Source organism: Schistocerca gregaria, chromosome 5, assembly GCF_023897955.1.
Source record: "Schistocerca gregaria isolate iqSchGreg1 chromosome 5, iqSchGreg1.2, whole genome shotgun sequence".
Classification (NCBI taxonomy): domain Eukaryota; kingdom Metazoa; phylum Arthropoda; class Insecta; order Orthoptera; family Acrididae; genus Schistocerca; species Schistocerca gregaria.
In genome coordinates, this window is record NC_064924.1 from 347,436,990 (window position 1) to 347,444,712 (window position 7,723).

The window sequence follows — 7,723 nt, forward strand, 5'->3', positions numbered from 1 at the left end:
CTTTGCGCTGACAAAACGTTTCCGCACTTCATTTGCTGCTTCATCTGGAATACAAACGTGGCTGCCTTCCCCTAAAACTGGTTTTTTTGTGCATAGTCTTACTTTGCATTTATTCTTTTTAAAGTTTACTTAAGGCCAGTAAGTCACTTCTTGTTTCCTTGTACAGTCCACTATATACTGATGTCCTTTGTTAATCAGTAAAGGCTTCCCTTTCGTGGTCTCGGTGAACTCATTTATTTCAGCACAAAAACATGGAACACCAATTGCCAGTCAGAGGTCAACTTCGACGCGCAAGTCGCCGAAGTGGCGTCAAATCGAAAGACTTGCACCCGGCGAACCATCTACCCGACGGGAGGCCCTAGTCGCACGACTTTTTTTTTTTTTTTTTTTTTTTTTTTTAGAGGTCAACTGCAGAACTGAACTCTGGGAGAAACCTTTGCACACTACGAACTGGCACAGGGACGGGGAACTTTGTGCACGAAATTGGGTTTGGCCTTCTCCAGAGCCGGCCGGAGTGGCCGTGCGGTTCTAGGCGCTACAGTCTGGAACCGCGCGACCGCTACGGTCACAGGTTCGAATCCTGCCTCGGGCATGGATGTATGTGATGTCCTTAGGTTAGTTATGTTTAAGTAGTTCTAAGTTCTAGGGGACTTAGGGGACTGATGACCTCAGAAGTTAAGTCCCATAGTGCTCAGAGCGATTTGAACCTTCTCCAGATTAGGTCGCAGTTAGCGGTGGACAGGCCGGTGTATCACTTCAGGAACACCCTGTCCTTTACCTACTTTGTCCTGGATTCCGTGCAAATATCAACACATTCCTTCACCGCGTGCAAGTGTCACAATCTCAAAACGCTTGCACAGTTTGTTCTCTGACTGCCATAAACAGAAGGCTTGGGCCACAGCCTTAGCAGTGCTTTCGCCGCACCTGAAGATGTCGTCTGATGTGCCTACGAAATATTGTGAAATTTTTATAACAACATCCAACGTCTCGCTCGAGAACCATATTTACATCTACACCGCAGTAAACGCCTTCGGCAACATATCGTCTGAAATCGTTCCTCGCTCCTCGTCGAAGACGGCAGCTGGCACTCGTGAGGCTGCAGTGTCACAAGCTGTGACGTACGCACCACATGGTACTGACGTCTGGCATGAGTAGGCTGAGGCCAATTAATATTGTGAATGTTGTAAAGCCGGTCGGTGTGGCCAAGCGCTTCTAGGCACTTCAGTCTGGAACCGCGCGACCGCTACGGTCGCATGTTCGAATACTGCCTCGGGCATGGATGTGTGTGATGTCCGTAGGTTAGTTAGGTTCAAGTAGTTCTAAGTTCTAGGGGATTGATGGCCTCAGAAGTTAAGTCCCATAGCGCTCAGAGCCATTTGAACCATATGACGTTGTGAACCTGCTGCGCTGAAATATACGTCGAATATACACACTGTATAATGAGGCAAACATACTACGGGGATGTAACAGAAATATATACTGACACATTGGGTAGGAATAGTGACTGTGAGTCTGATGGCGAAGAACCTGCACATGGATACAAGAGTTCCAACAGGTCTGGAACATCCTCGCCAGCAAATGAAGGAACTGCAAGTCTTAAGTGAATACCCAGCCTCCCCCCCTCCCCTCCCCTCCACCCCCCCGAAAAATATAACGATACAATGTACTACAGTGTATTGATGATCGAAAATTGGACAATATTTATGAGGATGATTTTAATTACGATTATCTTTGGTACAAAAAACTTTTTAACTGTTGTAGCGGTATCCGTTCGAAAGCCAACTGCAAGATGATTTTAGTTAGTTAGTTAGTTGGTTGCGTGTTCCTTGATCAATCGCACGGTACGAATGCCGTTATGATGTGGAAGGTGTGAAGTTCACAATAAAATACACATATGAAACAAGATTTTTTAATATATATATTGAAGGTTTTGTCAAGGAGATATTATTGCAATTTATTTTTGAAGCTATTACTGCTGTCTGTCAGACATTTTATTTCATCTGGTAATTTGTCAAACATTTTATAGCAGCATATTTTACCCCTTTCTGTGCCAAAGATAGGTTGAGTAAAGAACAGTGTAAGTCTTTCTTTTTTCTAGTATTATATTCATGAATGTTACCGCTGTTCGTAAACTGTTCCATGCTGTTGAGAGCAAATTTCATTAGTGAGTAAATATACAGTGAGGCTATGGTAAGATGGTGGTTGTTGGGATGTTTATGGGGGACTAAACAGCTAAGGTCATCAGTCCCCCAACGTGGTAAGAATTCCCAGTCTTTTGAGAAGATGCCTATAAGATGTGCGACTATGAACCACACATTATTCTAGCCACTTTCTTTTTAGCAGTGAATATTTTTTGTCCAAGTGTTGAGTTACCCCAAAATATTATTCCGTGTGACATCAGAGCGTGAAAGTATGCAAAGTATGTTAGCTTACTAACTTCTATATCCCCAAAATTGGCAACTATTCAGATTGCTTTAGAAGATCCAAAATATCAATTTTCCAATCAAGATTCTTATCTACATGTACACCCAAAAACTTAGTATCCTCTACCCTGTCTACTGACTTCTGTTGACGTGTTATTTTTATTGAAGGAACTATACTTTTTGGCACAGAAAACTGTATGTACTGTGTTTTTTCAAAGTTTAAAGCAAGCCCATTTGCAGAAAACCAATTAACGACTTTTCCAAAGACTTTATTTATATCATTTTCAATTGGAGTTTCTTTTACTGGATTAATAATGATGCTTATATCATCAGCAAACAGTGTCAGTTCAGCTTCTTGTTTCAGATTAGAAGGGAAGTCGGTACCATATATCAAGAACGGAATGGGTCCCATGATTGAATCCTGTGGAACACCTAATGTAATTTCACCCCAGTTAGATGAAGTGGCAAACTTATTTACATCACTTGATCCATAAAAAAAAAATTTGTTTCCTGTTCTGTAGGTATGCCTTAAACCACTCTTTTTTTTTTTTTTGTCATCAGTCTACTGACTGGTTTGATGCGGCCCGCCACGAATTCCTTTCCTGTGCTAAACTCTTCATCTCAGAGTAGCACTTGCAACCTACATCCTCAATTATTTGCTTGACGTAATCCAATCTCTGTCTTCCTCTACAGTTTTTGCCCTCTACAGTTCCCTCTAGTACCATGGAAGTCATTCCCTCAAGTCTTAGCAGATGTCCTATCATCCTGTCCCTTCTCCTTATCAGTGTTTTCCACATATTCCTTTCCTCTCCGATTCTGCGTAGAACCTCCTCATTCCTTACCTTATCAGTCCACCTAATTTTCAACATTCGTCTATAGGACCACATCTCAAATGCTTCGATTCTCTTCTGTTCCGGTATTCCCACAGTCCATGTTTCACTGCCATACAATGCTGTACTCCAGACGTACATCCTCAGAAATTTCTTCCTCAAATTAAGGCCGGTATTTGATATTAGTAGACTTCTCTTGGCCAGAAATGCCTTTTTTGCCATAGCGAGTCTGCTTTTGATGTCCTCCTTGCCCCGTCCGTCTTTGGTTATTTTACTGCCTAGGTAGCAGAATTCCTTAACTTCATTGACTTCGTGACCATCAATCCTGATGTTAAGTTTCTCGCTGTTCTCATTTCTACTACTTCTCATTACCTTCGTCTTTCTCCGATCTACTCTCAAACCATACTGTGTACTCATTAGACTGTTCATTCCGTTCAGCAGATCATTTAATTCTTCTTCACTTTCACTCAGGATAGCAATGTCATCAGCGAATCGTATCATTGATATCCTTTCACCTTGTATTTTAATTCCACTCCTGAACCTTTCTTTTATTTCCATCATTGCTTCCTCGATGTACAGATTGAAGAGTAGGGGCGAAAGGCTACAGCCTTGTCTTACTGCCTTCTTAATACGAGCACTTCGTTCTTGATCGTCCACTCTTATTATTCCCTCTTGGCTGTTGTACATATTGTATATGACCCGTCTCTCCCTACAGCTTACCCCTACTTTTTTCAGAATCTCGAACAGCTTGCACCATTTTATATAGTCTAACGCTTTTTCCAGGTCGACAAATCCTATGAACGTGTCTTGATTTTTCTTTAGCCTTGCTTCCATTATTGGCCGTAACGTCAGAATTGCCTCTCTCGTGCCTTTACTTTTCCTAAAGCCAAACTGATCGTCACCTAGCGCATTCTCAATTTTCTTTTCCATTCTTCTGTATATTATTCTTGTAAACAGCTTCGATGCATGAGCTGTTAAGATGATTCTGCGATAATTCTCGCATTTGTCAGCTCTTGCCGTCTTCGGAATTGGGTGGATGATGCTTTCCCGAAAGTCAGATGGTATGTCGCCAGACTCATATATTCTACACACTAACGTGAATAGTCGTTTTATTGCCACTTCCCCTAATGATTTTAGAAATTCTGATGGAATGTTATCTATCCCTTCTGCCTTATTTGACCGTAAGTCCGCCAAAGCTCTTTTAAATTCCGATTCTAATACTGGATCCCCTATCTCTTCTAAATCGACTCCTGTTTCTTCTTCTATCACATCAGACAAATCTTCACCCTCATAGAGGCTTTCAATGTATTCTTTCCACCTATCTGCTCTTTCCTCTGCATTTAACAGTGGAATTCCCGTTACACTCTTAACGTTACCACCGTTACTTTTAATGTCACCAAAGGTTGTTTTGACTTTACTGTATGCTGAGTCTGTCCTTCCGACAATCATATCTTTTTCGATGTCTTCACATTTTTCCTGCAGCCATTTCGTCTTAGCTTCCCTGCACTTCCTATTTATTTCATTCTTCAGCGACTTGTATTTCTGTATTCCTGATTTTCCCGGAACATGTTTGTACTTCCTCCTTTCATCAATCAACTGAAGTATTTCTTCTGTTACCCATGGTTTCTTCGCAGCTACCTTCTTTGTACCTATGTTTTCGTTCCCAACTTCTGTGATGGCCCTTTTTAGAGACGTCCATTCCTCTTCAACTGTGTTGCCTACTGCGCTATTCCTTATTGCTGTATCTATAGCGTTAGAGAACTTCAAACGTATCTCGTCATTCCTTAGAACTTCCGTATCCCACTTCTTAGCGTATTGATTCTTCCTGACTAATTTCTTGTACTTCAGCCTACTCTTCATCACTACTATATTGTGATCTGAGTCTATATCTGCTCCTGGGTACGCATTACAATCCAATATCTGATTACGGAATCTCTGTCTGACCATGATGTAATCTAATTGAAATCTTCCCTTATCTCCCGGCCTTTTCCAAGTATACCTCCTCCTCTTGTGATTCTTGAACACGGTATTCGCTATTACTAGCTGAAACTTGTTACAGAACTCAATTAGTCTTTCTCCTCTTTCATTCCTTGTCCCAAGCCCATATTCTCCTGTATCCTTTTCTTCTACTCCTTCCCCTACAACTGCATTCCAGTCGCCCATGACTATTAGATTTTCGTCCCCCTTTAGATACTGCACTACCCTTTCAATATCCTCATACACTTTCTCTATCTGTTCAACTTCAGCTTGCGACGTCGGCATGTATTCCTTAACTATCGTTGTCGGTGTTGGTCTACTGTCGATTCTGATTAGAACAACCCGGTCACTGAACTGTTCACAGTAACACACCCTCTGCTCTACCTTCCTATTCATAACGAATCCTACACCTGTTGTACCATTTTCTGCTGCTGTTGATATTACCCGACACCATCTGACCAGAAATCCTTGTCTTCCTTCCACTTCGCTTCAGTGACCCCTACTATATCTAGATTGAGCCTTTGCATTTCCCTTTTCAGATTTTCTAGTTTCCCTACCACGTTCAAGCTTCTGACATTCGACGCCCCGACTCGTAGAACATTATCCTTTCGTTGATTATTCAATCTTTTTCTCATGGTAACCTCCCCATTGGCAGTCCCCTCCCGGAGATCCGAATGGGGGTCTATTCCCGAATCTTTTGCCAATGGAGAGATCATCATGACACTTCTTCAACTACAGGCCACATGTCCTGTGGATACACGTTACGTGTCTTTAATGCAGTGGTTTCCATTGCCTTCTGCATCCTCATGTCGTTGATCATTGCTGATTCTTCTGCCTTTAGGGGCAATTTCCCACCCCTAGGACAAGAGAGTGCCCTGAACCTCCGCCCTCTTCGACAAGGCCGTTGGCAGAATGAGGCTGACTTCTTATGCCGGAAGTCTTCGGCCGCCAATGCTGCTTATTTATCAAAATTTAGGCAGTGGTGGGGATCGAACCCGGGACCGAAGACGTTTTGATTATGAATCAATGAGGCTACCCCTAGACCACGAGATCTGGTAATCCACTCATACGCTGTCCATTTATACCATAGAATTGTAATTTCTGTAACATAATGTCATGGTTCACACAATCAAATGCTTTAGACAAGTCACAGAAAATTCCTATTTTTGAGAATGATTTTAATTACGATTACCATTGGTACATAAAACTTATGAACCGTTATAGCGGTATCCATTCGAAAGCTAACTCCAAGATGATTTTAAATTATGCGAGACGCAAAAGGCAAGACTCAGGACACTTCAGGGGAAACAAAACATTAAAATTGAAAATTGTAAAAGAATTTTTCAGAGCACAGACGGACAAAGCCAGAGACTATAGATCAATAAACCACTGTTGCCACGTTCAAGCGTGGGCTCTGGTAACTAGTGGGGACATTTCTCTGGAATTTGAAAGCTTCTTTGCATTTTGTCAGTGGGTTCAAAGAAGAATATAATGTTTCGTCCAGACATATCACTACGATCATGTACGCGAAGAAACTGAAGAAGACCAAATTATTAGAAAGAGAGCAGAAACATTTGTCGCAGACATAAATACTTTCATTAAAGGTGAGAACATTGTTTAGGCACACATGTGGAATGGTGACCAGAGCCATTTTTTTTATGAACTATCGTCTTCTGCAGCACTATCAAACGAGATGTGAAAAATCAACAGCTGGTGTGCTACAAACTGTTCATAGTACACAGTCGATAGATTAGCAAACAAGCTTTACATTTGTTTGTAAGTTGCAAAGAAACTAGAAGCAATGTGTCTACGGAACATATATACAAGCGAGCAAAAGTGGAAAAATGACCAAAGAGCACATGAAAAGCTTTTTCAGTTCGGTCCTTTGTGAATATGTTGGTGAGGACGGTCTACTACTTTGTGATTCATGGTCAATGCACAAAGACTACAGTCTGGTAGAAGAATGTTTTCCCTACAAGAATATTACGTTACATAAACTACCACCAAAGACAGCTAAATACAGTTTTCTCTGGCTGTGTATTTCTTTAGACAGTACAAGCTTTACTGTAGACGTCTTGTTGATTTTGCACGCTTGCTAATTGGCAACCACAGGTCACATTACATGATCGACATTTCATAATCCTCCTTCAGTTATCTACAACCAACTTTCTGCACGGAGGTATACATCTATGTTAACACAGGGTTGTAAAGATCCGGATATGACGATCATATTCCTGTCGCATTATTGGATAGAGTGGGTACTGTGGCTTTTGATGTCGGACTATTGTTGTGCAGATACAACTAAGACCATGCAGTATGTCCACGTGTTACCCTTGTCAAGAATGCACACTGTTGCGTTCCGCTGTGTTTTACTCACTAAATTGAAACTCTGCATTTGGCCTTTGACTAAGACTAAAGGAAGAACGTTCCACAACATATCTTCTAGTTTGGATAATACGGACGCGTATATATTATATTGTTTAGAGCAAAGAT